This window comes from Pseudorca crassidens, chromosome 1 (assembly GCF_039906515.1).
Source record: "Pseudorca crassidens isolate mPseCra1 chromosome 1, mPseCra1.hap1, whole genome shotgun sequence".
NCBI classification, from domain to species: Eukaryota; Metazoa; Chordata; class Mammalia; order Artiodactyla; family Delphinidae; genus Pseudorca; species Pseudorca crassidens.
In genome coordinates, this window is record NC_090296.1 from 16356135 (window position 1) to 16371248 (window position 15114).

The 15114-nt window shown below is 43.3% G+C and overlaps 1 pseudogene; it reads right to left on the minus strand.

Moving 5' to 3' along the window:
* Window positions 1-2025: 2025 nt before the first annotated feature.
* The window catches only part of LOC137219690 (trafficking protein particle complex subunit 2-like), a 30633-nt pseudogene continuing 17544 nt past the window's right edge, over window positions 2026-15114 (minus strand).

Consider the following 15114-nt stretch of genomic DNA (forward strand, 5'->3'; position numbering starts at 1 on the left):
CTTACTACTTCTAAGGAAAGTTATGCTGACCATTCTTGGGCGATGGGACAGAGATTGTTGCTCTGGTACAGACTGAGCTCTTCACAACCCTCAGAAAAATATTTGCTCCACCGTGAGAGCTCCAGTAGTCCACAAGGAAGTAAAGGGCAGAGGGAAAGAAGGTATCAATATAAACTTCAAGTCAGGGACAGCTGCAAGGGTGCAAGAGAGGACTAAGCAGGCGTGGAGACACACATCCCTGGACACCACAGCTGAGCACAGGAGCATCATGGCTGGACACTCATGTGAGTGGATAGCAGCATCGCGTGGAGACTCAGGGCCTGGGCCCCTCAGCCTTTTCCCAGCGTCGTGTAACCTTCAACAGAGTAAGAAAAGGAGCCCTAGGAATGAGTAAACCTTTCTCAAACTAAGCATCTCGTTATCTCTACCCCCAGGCCCACAGAGAATAACGGCTGTAAAACTTCAGGAGCCTCATTGTTAAGAAGGGGTCTTTCCTAAGGAGGGCCCTTTTTGTACATTCCAAGTTCTCCAAGGTTTTCTCCAGTCACTTTGGAATGGCTTACATTTATTTTCGTGCAGTTATCCAGATACGCCTAGATTCAAACTGGAAGAGACCTGCAAGAGCATCTAAGCCCCACTTTACAGATGAGACAACTAGGCATTTGGCCAAGGTCACACAGCAAGAGTATGTATCACTGGGACAAGAATTCAGGTCTCTTGCCTCCCGCTCCAAAGCTACATCATCACACTCTCTCCACTTCAGTAAAGGTGACTTGACCCAGAAGCACAAGCTGTTTCTAACCTCCCGCTCATAAATGTGAACTGCTTCTTGGTTTGCGGTCGACTTGTGGAGTCACATCATGAACGTACGATAGGAAAACATTCAGCGGGATGAATTCTTTACTTTCGGGCTCCCTACTGTTCTCACGTATATTACTTCAGCTCTCAACAGGGAGTTGCAGTTTCAAGGAGTCAGTGAAATAACTATGCAGAGCCATTACCTCATGTACAACCAATGGGGGATAAGCAACCGTGGAATACACAATGCCTCGTGCAGGATAACAGCTTGTTTTTTGTTTTGTTTTGTTATTTTTTCCTTGGACAAACATCTTTATTTAGGATATCAAATAAATATGGTAAAAAATTATGCTAACAGCTTCACACAAAGATACAAGACCAAACTTAGAATTACTTGCTCAGGTTACTCAGAATGGAACAAACTTCTTTCTGTGCTCGCAATTAGCACAGAAAATACCCAGTTATATTACTTGCTTTTCAATGGACATTTACTGGTTTACTGTAAGATCCCATGCCATTACAGTACAAAAGAAGTCACTCCTGCCCCCTCCGGTATGATATACAGCCTAAACAACCAAGAGCGCAAGGGTTAATGTGATGCAAGCTTTTCCTTATTTACAATTCTAAAACTGCCGTACAACTTTTTCCTAGTACAGCTATCAACGGGTTCACTTCATCTTTAGTTTACTGTCTGAGGAAAGGAAACATAAGAACATAACCTGTCACTTTGGTCCTAGCCTCCCACTTGACAAACATGGATCCAGGATTCTAGGATTACAGGAGGATCGCCGTTCCCAGTCTCCGACAGGGGCAGGCCTGTGGCATTTGGCACCGCAAGGCTGTCTGCTCTGGCTTCTTAGTGTACATATACTACTTCTATGTATTCTACCTATACGTTTTCATAACATCTCAGATGTATAGATGAGCCCCTGTATGTGCTATCAACTTCATCCCCTACTGCAGAAGCTTTTGGGTTTAAATCTGCCTACCAAATCTTGACCATGACATTTGGAACGAGATCAAGCTATCTGAATGAGGAAATTCAAAAGTTTATTCTCAATTTTTAAAATAGAAATATTTCAAGATTACCGATAAAGAACGCTTCATAAATAACACTGTTCACAAGCAAATATCAATCTGTTGATAATCGTAAGAAACTGAATATACTATGTTTAAATATGAAAGCAATTGCATTAGGTTTCGATAAATTGAGACTACAACTAAAACTTTTCCATGCTGTTTAATCAAGTTACTTACAATGTACACATTCCTGAGTATACCCTATTGTAGTGACACTGTTTACTTCCAAATTTTTTGCATTCAGCATGAAAGGTGTTTCTTCCCAAGAAACTGAACTTTTCTGTCAAATGCGCTTGACCAAATAGGAGAATTGGGTTCATAAAATGGATTCATTTCAAGTTTTATGTATAAATCATAGACATCGATAAAGGAGTTTTTTATTCCGGCTTCTTGCCTGACGTCATGCAACATAATAAATCTCATATGACCCGCAGTGACGAATGCTGAAACAAACCATTCACTGAACTCGGCCCCCGTCTTCAGGTACATGTTGTTTGACAGCCACATGTTCTGTCTACGAGGTCGATAGCAGTGTGAGCTACGAACTCGTTCAGATGGCGGTGATCGTCTTTGGATTCTGCTTTTCCAGCTGGCAGAAACTCCATTTCAAAAACTGGATTATCATGGTGACCAACAATGACAACGTAGAAGCTTCCAGACATTGTCTTCAATAGATAGGCCCTGCGGCAAGACACCAGTAACGGAAATGCCCAGTGAATTCCCGTGGCCTAACAGTTTGTTTTGATGAAGGCTTATTTCTAGAAAAATGAAAAACAACTTACTTTTGTTTCTGATTTAAAAAGAAGACAAATTTAAAATGTACAAGTGCATGTACTTATATCTTTTTGTCTCGGTTCATTTCTTGCAAAAATATCTATTTGTCATCATTCATTCATACATAGGCCTGTAGGAATGTTTCCCAAAATGACTCTCAGGGAATTGGGGTCTTTGAGGTATTTCATGAGAACATGCAGGAGAGCTGCAGTCTTGTTTCCCCTCTTGGACCCTCACCAGGCTCATTTAGCAAACTAAAGGCTTTGGAAGACCTTTCATTTAGCCCTTCTGACCGACGTCTTTGATCAGGAAACCTTGAATATTTTTTTCATTTAACGTCCGTAGAACTCCAGTTCCACAGAACACCCTTTGGGAGGTGCTGGTTCATGATTACTCTCAAGAGCTTAGCACCCTGGAGGGGCATTTTTGGTCCCACTGGCTCTCTGTGGAGCCTCATAAGTGTAGCACTAGCTGTGAGCCCATCATCAAGGTGATCTCCTGACATCAGCAGGTTCTTTTCTGTCACAATGGGACAGACAGCATCTTTCAACTTCTTTTTGCAACTCCTGAATGTCTAAAATTACTCTCAGTGAATATTAGCTCTTATCACATTGAGACATAGACCTTGGGAGAGACATTCCTGACCATCCAGCTCCTGTTTTCATACTGACCATATCACCTGGGCAGAAACCTTAACACTTACTATGTCAACAAGGTGTCCTAATCCCAAGCGCTGGGAGTTGAGTCGTGGAAGATCTGGAGGCTCACAGCAGGCTACTTTGTGCTTTATTCTTTCCTGTCCCTCTTCCTTACATTCTCTTTCCCAGTCCCACAAAGGCCATCCAATTCCTCTCCTTGTCATATGCCTGCGATTTTTGGAAACAGTTTTGTTTTGAACATGCCCTTGGGAGGACTCACCTTTTACCCCAAGCAACAAATATACGTATTTCTACCAAACTGTTGGCATGTTCCTTCAAGAAGAAATCTTCTTCTTCAAGAAGAAATCTTTCCCATATCACTGTTATTGAAACTGCATATATATATATATATATATATATATATAAAGGGAAGATGCCAATGGTAGTGCTTGCTCAATGAATATAAGTCACCCTCCACCCTCCCCTCTCTGTTGGTCTGGAAGTGCTGTCATCAACCCTGGCTGCACATTACAACCATGCGAGGAGCTTTTAAAAACACAGATATCTGGGCCCCGCTTTTAGACATTCTGATTTAAATGATGGAGTCCATATATGCATTGATTTTTTTTAAGCACTGAGGCAATTCAGTTGTACACATCAGGGTAGAGTTTCACTGATTTAGAGCATGGAATCAATGAAGGTGGAAAACGCCATCAGTTACCGAATCATCAGAAAGAAGAAATGCTGAAATATTTCACAGGGAACGAAGACACCTGAGCACCCACAGCACCTATTCAGCTATCCCCCTGATCACCAACAGCTTTCCTTCCATATGTTCAGAAAAGTGTGACAACATAGTAATTTATCCCACTGCACTCCCAGCTTGTGAGAATGGGAAAATGAATCTAGAACATTTAGGCACTTTCTTTATAGCTGTCACTGGTGTGATGTCACAGTTAAAATTCTGCAACCTGGATGAATATTCAACCAACTCTGATGCACCCAGTGCAGGGTAATAGTAACTACCACTAGTAATCTAATTTGAAAATCCCATTCTTATGGTTTGACTTCTAGGGTCACTCCTGATGCCAACCATTTAGCCTGGGCTCCCTTGGAAGCACAGCTTAAAGGCTTGAGAATAATCCCAGAGATCAGGGCAAGGGGAAAGTAGATGTAAGGAGAGCCAACGTGAGGATTCGTTAGCAAGCAGGCTGCCACTAGGTGTGACTGATCGCTCAATTCTGTGTGTCCATCCCCTGAGAAGACATAAAAGCTACATCTTAGACCTGTCCGTTAGTCAAGGGAGAGATAGGACATTACTCAGTAAGAAAGTGATGAACAGCAAGCTTGGTTACCCATTTTGTAAGGATGATTGATTGGCCTTGCGTCTGGAAGGAAAAGGACTGGAAAACTAGGGACAAGCAAGTCTGGGGAAGAGGTATGTACACTCACCTATAGGAATGGGCACAAAGTATGCAGATATTACTGTCCCCCAGGGAACATCCACTGCAGAGGGGTCTCTCAACGACCAGTGGGGAAGGATGATTCTGTGCTGCACAAAAGGCGCAAGAACAGAGTGGGCGTGTGGCAGAGGCTTGATGGGTCCCCACTGATCTAGCTAATGCTGCTCTTGAATGCCCAACCTGCCAGCAGCGGAGACCAAGGAGAGCAGCCAGCCTTTTGGTAGCAGGCTGTTTACAACAGACATCTTCCACTCTGGGGAGACAGAAATTTGTCCTTACAGGAATTGATGTTTCATTTGAATATGGGTTTTCTGTATGTAGAGTCTAAACGTAGCTGTATTGCAACATCTATGGCCCAACAAAGGCAAGGAAAACAAGGGCTCAGCTTCCTCAGAGGTGAAGGTCAGTGTCACTGCACCAGCACGCCAACCCAGACCAGTGTCCTCTGGGACCTGGAGTCAAGAGTAATCATCTTCCTAAAGCACAAATTTGATCGTGTCATTCACTGGCTTAAAAATTTTAATAGCTACTTATTGACCTTAATAGAAAAGTCCAAATTATTTAACGGAGCTAAGAGACTCTCAAGATTTAGCTTCTGCTTCTTTCCATTCTTTATCTTTTGCCACTTCCTCCCTCACAGTGCCAACAACGCTGAACTACTTTCATTTCCTTAAAATGGAGCCAGGCTTTTGTCTGTGTTGCACCTCAGCCTGAAACACCCTCCCCCAGCTTGATTAAGGCCTACTCAGCCGTTAGATCTCAAAGGAGACAGCAAGTGTTCTTGGACGTTTTCCTAGACCCTCTGAGACTGAGTCAGTTGTGGTCATGCCCACTCACCCTTCTTACTTAACTCTTACTGTAATACTCACTATATTACATTGCTTGTCCCTGGATCCCCTATTAGACTAGACGTTTCCCAGTACTCCTGGAACCCAGCAAAAATTAAGCACTTGACAAAAATTCATTAAAAGAATTAATAAATGAGTTGAGTGTTTTTCTTTTCTTTCTATTAAACTGTTCACTATCTCTTATATCATTTAAAAAGATGAGTGTGCATTTTTTCTCATATACTTCTCCAATGTGCTTAAGAAGTAAAAAGAAATGGAATATGGACAGCATGAAATTGATGGGGAAATTCGGCAAGGTAAGGTTCATATCATTGGGCTTAACCTCTTAGAGCCGTCATTTAGGAAAAATAGATTAAGCTCCATATATAGATTCTCAGTCACTGAGCATTCTCCTACATTTTTTACATTAAAAAAAATCCTGGGCTTCCCTGGTGGTGCAGTGGTTGAGAGTCCGCCTGCCGATGCAGGGGACACGGGTTCGTGTCCCAGTCCGGGAAGATCCCACATGCCGTGGAGCGGCTGGGCCCGTGAGCCATGGCCGCTGAGCCTGCGCGTCTGGAGCCTGTGCTCCACAATGGGAGAGGCCACAACAGCGAGAGGCCCGCGTACCGCAAAAAAAAAAAAAAAAAAAATCCTGTGTTATGTTTTTACCACAATAGTATATTGCAAAGCTGAGCACTCTGGCTTTTGACCATTTGTCTTGCAGATGGGCTTGAATTGTGATATCGCAATAATTAGAATCTAGACTTCATGGTGACTAACAGAGAACAGCAACTCAATACAGCTATTCCCTTCTCAGCTGTTAACATAGGGTCCTCAGGGGATAGTGGCTGTCCCTTTCCCAAAAAAGTATCAGTGATGTATCTGCAATGGGTACATAAGTGTCTTCTGAAATGAGAAGAATAAAACTCCCTCTGCATCTTGACCCAAGTAAGACCATTCTTCTATGAGGATCAATCGGTTTTTACTATAAGAGAGAAAGAACAACATGGAAACAGATAGGCTATAAAGTATGGTGGTTAGGGTCACAGGCTTTGGACTCAGACATTTAGATTCAAATTCTTCTGCTGTAAGCCTCTCTAAGCTTCAGTCCTTTCACATACAATGGAGATAATAACACCTACTTCATATGATATTGGGGAGATTAAGTAAAATATTGGATGTAGAGTTCTTAACACATAGTATACTCTCAGTGCACCCCTGGAAGCTGTCACTGATGAGTTCTCATGAAACTGGGACAATAAGGGAATCTGATCAAAAGAGTCTTAGGAACCAGGATATTCATAGAGGGATGGGGGTTAAGAAGAAAGGGGGGAGGTAAGAGGGGATGAGGGGAGTGTTTCCATTTTCTCCAAAGCAGTTTTTATCAAACCACAGCTTCCAATCTGGGGTTTGAAAATCTAGGCAATTGTCCTAGGAGCCAGCAGTGCAGAAATACATTGTGATAAGCCTAGTTATATTATGGAAAATATCCTCAGCAAGCTGCAGGGGAGAGTTAGCCGGAAGATCCATGGCTAATGTACAGTTTTTAAAGGACTCGCAGAACTCACTGGGACGCAAGGATGTTTTGTGCTTTTGTCTACTCATAAACAGATAATAAGCACAGTGGCTCACTTGTCAGGCAGAAAACTTGATTAACCTTGTTTATTTTCCCCCCAGCAATAAGCAGAATCCCAGTAAATCATCTCCTCAATGCAATCCTGGAGTAAACTGGAGGTTAATTCCTCATTAATTCATTTCAAATTTCACATGGTTAAAACATACTGCCACATATAGAATGCATCAAATGCACTTTAGAACTTTTCCTGATGTAAGAATTACCAAACTGCATAGCCATAAATAAAACATATTATATTACCTATGCTCACATACAAAGGCTGAAATGATCAATATGAAATTAGTACTTTGTCATTCCCCATACACTTTTTTTTTTTTTTTTGCGGTACGCGGGCCCCTCACTGCTGTGGGCTCTCCCGTTGCGCGGAGCACAGGCTCCGGACGCACAGGCTCAGCGGCCATGGCTCACGGGCCCAGCCGCTCCGCGGCATGTGGGATCTGTGGGATCTTCCCAGACCGGGGCACGAACCCGTGTCCCCTGCATCGGCAGGCGGACTCTCAACCACTGTGCCACCAGGGAAGCCCTCCCCATACACTTTTATATCTGATATTTCATTTGTACTGAATGACAGATACCATCAGATGGGCAAGGGAAATATTATCTTCATATTGAAGATGAGGAAACTCCGTCTCTGAGAGATTATCTGGCTTTTTCAAGGCCACAAAGCTAGCAAACAAAGGAACAAACACTCGAGCAAGTCTTATGACCCCAAACCAAAATGAAGCCCCAGTGGGCCTCACTGTGGCTGTTGTCATGTATGTTCACAATCCCACACGTTTCAAAGGATTTCAATTATAGATGTTTAGCGGGCAATGCTGCAGTGTAGGAATTTAGACAAGGGCATACAGTCAGACATCTCATGGCCCATGAATAGAGTGCACATGTAACTGAGAAACTGAATACTGTCTGTTCCTCCTCTGGACCCAATCTTGATCCTTGTCTGTCCAGCATTGTGCTCTGAGAGGCTGACCTTATGATCCACAATGATGAGATTCCTGCTTCTGGCCTCCTGATGGGTCACCCAATAGAGACCTTCTACAGAAAATTGGATGGAGGGAGGAGAGGAAGGTTTGGGAATTTGTTGTTTCCCCAGCTCCCATTTTGAGGCTGTATCCTTACTAAAGGTCACAGCTTCAGTCCCGCTGCCCTCTCCAAACAGTCCTCTGTGCCTCCTGGCTTAGGGGTCACCCCCTCCTCTTGCCCCTTCAGGGCCGGGGGGTCAGGGAACCCAGATGTTACTACCCTCCAGATACTGCACCATCTCTGTACCTCCCCTACACCCTTTGCTTTTGTAAATATCTCTTTATTAAACTCTCTTAGATTATCTAAATTAGAGGGAGCCCCTGTTGCCTGCCAGGTTCCTTCCTGACATTACCTTCCAGAGTGAACATTGTGCAAGGTGTCTATTCTCTATAAAAAGAAGACCATTTTCTCCCCTTTCATAAGATTAAATAAACTAACCTTCCTTTCAATTGAGAATAATACAAGGTGTGTGTCTGATGTCACAGGTGTATCTGGGCCACACAGCCTAGAAGGATGCTGTCATAGAAACAGACTCTTTTCCCTCCTCCTTTTGGTAACAATATTCTGATTTTCCATTGAGAAGCCACTCTCTCTTCTCCTTTCAGTCTCTGAGCTTAGGGTGTGACTGTCTTATACTCCAGGAGCATGTGTCATCTATGAGAGAAACTCTAACCACAGTGACTGGTTTAAAGCAGTGAACAAAGGCAGGGGAACCAGCATCTTGAGTCAGGAAAGAGACTCTCTCTTCCCACTGGATTTTCTAAGTTGTGGAACCTTAGGCTGGAGGTGCCAGTAGCCATCTTTGACATGACATAAAAGCCAAAATAGCAGAAGGTGGAAAGGAATGATGGTGAAATATGTCTTCCTGGCAAACTGAGTTGAGCACTTGAATTCAGCCATACCCGAAATTGCCCCTGGAATTTACTTCTCTGGGCCAATAATTTTTTTTCCCCTCTGACAGTTTGATTTGTTGCTTGCATCCAGAGGAGTCTGCAGTAAAGGAAAAACCTGACCTGGGAGGCTTGAAAGTTATTCCAATCTCTGTCATTTAGGAGTTGTGTAAATTATTTTACCTCTGTGAGCTCAGGTTCCTCACCCATAATAGGAGGATTTTGTTCTAGATGTTCTTCACATGCCTCTCTAGAGCAGAATATGGAGAAGGAGAAAAAGAGGCCAACCTTCCAACTCAGTTGGAACTAAGAGGAAAGTCATGTCTCAAAGCGAGCTCATTCTCTGTTTCCAGCGCATCTAGGACAGCAGACAGGTAGCCCTGCTCTCCATCCAATAGCAGCTACTACAAAGTATGACCATACCCAGCCCTTGTCAGCTCCATGGATATTCCTAGGAGCTCTCATCTTGTCTTCCCTTCTTTAAATCAACCAAGTACACCACGTAATTTTCATGATATCTCTCTTCAAATCTAATTAGCACATCGAATGACCAAATAAATCTTCAATGCCTACTGTAAGTAAGCTGAGGTGCTAGGTATTGTGGTTATTAGCATTCTATCTTTGTGTGTATCCTCCTTGGGAGGGGCAATTCATTTCAACAGATGAATGCCAGAGGGGGGGAAAATGAGTTTTGAAGTAAAGAGGAAGGAAACTTTTGAAGAGTAGGTCATCCTCCTTATTATCTATCCATCCATTCTTGCCACACACAGTGTCCTGGATACTGTTTCTGGGCTGTTCCCAGTAGCTCCATTTTCTGCTATTATTTTCCAGTGGAAGAAACTTCAGCTTAAATAAACTAGGCTTATACAAAATGAATGTAACAGCAAAATCCTACACACTTTGTCACATTTTTGTTGAGTTTCAAGGACACATTTTTACATGGACATTTGGATGTGGAGAAGAAACTATTATTATCTTCTTTCTCCCCCCATTCCCACTGAAGGTGGGGAAAAAACTGAAATTTTCACATTGAGGATATTTCAGGCTCTGCTGCTTAAACAGTCTTTTAGAGATTTGTTTAGTATCTTTTGGATAAATACTCAAAGTCAAGATTCCTGTTTCCTCTTAGGACTCACCTTAGATATCCACAAGATGACTCCAGGGTGGAAGGGAAGCTTAGCTGTCCTCTTTGTGGTGAGGAAAGGGATGATGTCCACCTACGGGTCCTGATGCTGTCCCCTGGTCCCCTCTAGCCTTTGAGATGATGTCCTGTCCATCCACTGGGGATCCTCCTGGTAGAAACTGCTGACAGTGCAGTCAGCATGACTTGCGATGTGGTGGCCTACTGGGGTCCAGGGTTTCTCTGTCACCTTGGTCCTCACTAAAGCTGCAGATTCTCTGGGTCTCAGCCATCTCCCTCCATCCTGGGTCTATGGTTTTCCACCATATAGCTTCTGCCACAGGGTCAGTTTCCCCCTGCTCTTCCCACCGCCCTCCTCACTCTTCCACACCTTTCCACCTCTGGGAGCATGTCAGAGTGTTTGGATACCTACCCTGCCCCACATGAGCTGACCGTTCCCAGATACCTTTTCTTTGCACCCTCATGGCATACTACCATGTCTATTTTTCTCTTCTGTTGCTATTTTCTCTTTCTATTTTTTGCAGGAGTTCTCTGAAGGTGGTCTCCTCCTCAGGCCCCAAACAGGAAAGTCCCCTCTGCTTCTGCCTTTCCTCCTTGACCTCTCTTGATTTGACCCCAGGGGCATGTCCTCTCTCTTGCTCTAGCTTTCTCTACCTCATGGCTTCCTCCTAGAATCAGAAGGTATATCTGCTTCAGCTTTCTACCCAGTGGGACATCACTTAGTAATATCTTCTTTCATGAACTATGACTCTTTGATACCTCCCTCTTTTTTCCTGGGCAGTAAACTGAGCTTTAATGATGGATGGGCTTTGAGAGAACATCAGTCATATGAGAATAGAAAGTGTAGCTGTTTAATATCTTCTAAATGTGATTCCTGTTACATCTAGAATGTGCAAAACTTTATGTTCATTTCTAGCAAGGGAGCTGAGCACGGGCTTGGAAGAGATACAGAGGTGAATAAAATGTGGTTTCTACTCTCCAACAGCTTCTGACCTGGTGGAAGAGATACAGGAGATCACCATTGGCAAAAGAACCAAATGTAGCCTCCACTTCAGTGCCATGAGACCAGAGAGGTGAAAGGCTATACAGCCCTTAAAACCCGGCAGCTTTCAGTCTAATTGCTTCTGTTCAATTCTGCGAGTTAGAAACCACAGCCAGAAACCTACCTGGACACAGTTTTTGAAACGTAATGATTTCTGTCTCTTAGTAAACTGCAGGTAGGGACTGGCCTTGGGAGTGGGAGGGACCCACAGATATACTCCCTGCCTGCAGGCTGTATACATTTGTACCTTCACTGTGGGAGAGGCAGTACTTTTTCTCTGGTAGGTGGTAATTGACAAAGAAGATCCTGGGAGAGAGTGGCATGAGATTAGAGCTGGGGTCTCAGTGTGTAGCTCGCCCACATCAGGGTTACTGGGAAACTTGTCAGAAATGCAAATTCTCAGGCCCCACCCTAGCCCTCCTGGATCCGAAGCTCTGGGAATTGGGGCTTTAAAGAAAAAACATACCCAGTTTTTCCTTTACTATGTGTGTTCCATGTGTCTTCTTTAGCACTCACACAAAACACCACTTCTGACACTTCTGGTCACCAAATGTGTGGAGGTTTTTCCCCATACCAAGCAAATCCCGGCAACACCAGCTGGGTGTCCTCCAGTTTAACTCAATTCTGATACTATCTACATGGAGAGGGAGTCAGATCCCACACGTTAAGGGGTCAGTCCCAGAAGACGGCTCCTGCCTCACTTCAGAGGCCAGTCACAAGCAGCAGGAGCCCAGGTTACCCACAGCTTCTGTCCAGTTGGACTTCAGATCAGAGGTTCCTATAACCCTCCTTCAGGTTTGATTAATTTGCTAGAGTGGCTCACAGAACTCAGGGCAACAATTAGGTTTACCAGTTTACTAAAGGATATGAAGAAGGATACAGATGAACACAGGTGAAGAGACACACAGGGCGAGGTCTGGGAGGGTCCTGAGCGCAAGATCTTCTGTCCCTGTGGAGTAGGGGTGTGTCACCCTCCTGACATGGATGTATTGCCCAACTTGGAAGCTCCACACCCCATACTTCGGGGATTTTTATGGAGGCTTCCTCATGTAGGCATGATGAACTATGAACCCCATTTTCAGCCCTTCTCCCTTCTCAAGAGAAAGGAGGGTGGGGTTGAAAGTTCCAAGCTTCTAATCATGGCTTGTTCTTTCAGGTGACCAACCTTCATCCAGGAGCCATTCAGGAGCCCACCCAGTCACTTCATTAAAATTCCTATCACCAAGGAAATTTCAAGGGTTTCAGGAGCCCTGGTTCAGGGATGGGGTCAAACGCCAAATATTAGAACACGAGATGCTCCTGGTGCTCTTGTCACTTAGGAAATTACAAGAGTTTTAGGAGCTCTGTGCTAGAAATGAGGAAGAAGACCAGATATTTCTTACTATAAATCACAATACCACAGGGGCCCAGCACTCTGTTTCAACAAGCCCTCAGGGTGGTTCTGTTGCACGTGAAAGTCCGAGAACCACTTTCTAGACTCTAAAACTGTGCAACTCAACACCCGGACCCAGGGCCTGGCAGCATTGGCATTACCTAGGAATTTGTTAGAAATGCAGTATCTCACAGTCCACCTAAGATTTACTGAATAAAAATCTTTTAAACCAAGATTCCCAGGTGATTCTTATAAACATGAAAGTTTGAGAACCATTGCACTTGTGATTGGACCTGTAGTCAACCTGACTTGTAGGTCACAGGTAGACAGGATTATTTTAAAGAAAGGTATGTTCTCCTCTCTCTCTGTTCCAGTGGGCCCCCTTTAGTCAAAACCTGGGCATCTGAGAGACAATGATCACGCTGGTCTGAATCACCAACTTGCTGGATAGCAGGGAGCAAAAAATTATTTTCCTTGTGAATTAAAGATATATCCACTTCTTCCTGCTTAAACTGTCTCATTGGGTTAACTCAGTTACTTTGGGGTAGATGTTCAATCTTTCAAATATACTCCACCTCTCCTAGCTCCTCCCATGAAGGCTGTGTGAAATGGAAGATGCTTATATAATCTTGTGGTGCCAGGGGAAAGGCAGGGTTAAGCTACTCACATGGCATTCTGTGCAAATTAGAAAAAGATGAGTCTTCCTTAAGACACTCTCCTTCCAGTGTTGGGACATTGTCACACTGATTTTGTTAGAACTTGTTGCTGCCATATGCTCTAAAACTGCCATAATAAATGTATGAATCTATGATGTCTGTGAAATGAGTGTTGCCCTACAGACATGGATTTCTTGTGCAGTGCTCAACCTGCACAACTGTAGGCTGATCTCTAGTTTTGTACCACATTGCTGTGTATCAGGATGCATACGGGACTTCTCCCAGAGACTTGCAGCTCCCTGCAGGGAAAGCAGATTATTAGCATTGACTATTCTCCCCTACACACTCTGAAGTTTCTGCTGCTCCTCAGGCCATGAGGTTCCACATTTGCCTCTGATGTCCTCATTGTAATTTTTACTACCTCCTCCCTACAGTCCACTGGAGTCAGGCGGCCAGGCTTTTCCATTTTCTTGCAAAACAGGAACTTTTGTTTACATCATGACCGCATCATCACTTCCCTTGGCTTAAAGAAAAATCCAAATTTAAGTCATCCAGGCCTGGTTCTTGGTATGAAATGGGAGCCCAAGGGATTTTAAAAATTCTTTTCTTTCTCCATAATGTCTAGCTTTTGAGACTCTGCTCTCGAGTGACTCACAATTAATATTAGCTTCCCTTTTCTAGCTAAAATTCCCCCTTTTCCTGAAGCGTGAAAACATATTGCTCCAGGGGATAGGCCCCTCGGGCAGCAATATTTTCTAGATTTGAAAATATATCAGGAAAGGTCTCACAAAAAATTGTGTTATTGTACCTTTCTCTTGTGGGACCTTATTGAGGGCTATAAAAAGAAGCCCAAAGACTCCAATGTCTTGAGTTTTTCCTAACAATTCCCTAATGGGAGAGCCTTGGTAGGCATTTTCTGAGTCCCAGGACATAGCAGAAAACAGTTGATGAAGCAGTTATTTTGCTACCATTTAGTAACAAGGGCTGCCAACATCGTTCTCAATGGTGAAAAATTGAAACCATTTCCAGTAAGATCAGGAACAAGACAAAGAAGTCCACTCTCACCACTTTTATTCAACATAGTTTTGGAAGTTTTAGCCACAGCAATCAGAGAAGAAAAAGAAATAAAAGGAATCCAAATTGGAAAAGAAGAAGTAAAACTGTCACTGTTTGCAGATGACATGATACTATACATAGAGAATCCTAAAGATGCTACCAGAAAACTGCTAGAGCTCATCAATGAATTTGGCAAAGTAGCAGGATACAAAAGTAATGCACAGAAATATCTTGCATTCCTATACATTAATGATGAAAAATCTGAAAGAGAAATTAAGGAAACACTCTCATTTACCATTGCAACAAAAAGAATAAAATACCTAGGAATAAACCTACCTAAGGAGACAAAAGACCTGTATGCAGAAAACTATGACACTGATGAAAGAAATTAAAGATGATACAAATAGATGGAGAGATATACCGTGATCTTGGATTGGAAGAATCAACACTGTGAAAATGACTATACTACCCAAAGCAACCTGCAAATTCAATGCAATCCCTATCAAACTACCAACAAACTAGTTCTGTTTGTTCTACAGAACTAGGACAAAAAATTTCACTATTTGTATGGAAACACAAAAGACCCCGAATAGCCAAAACAATCTTGAGAAAGAAAAATGGAGCTGGAAGAATCAGGCCCCTGGACTTCAGACTATACTACAAAGCTACAGTAATTAAGACAGCATGGTACTGGCACAAAAGTAGATATATAGAT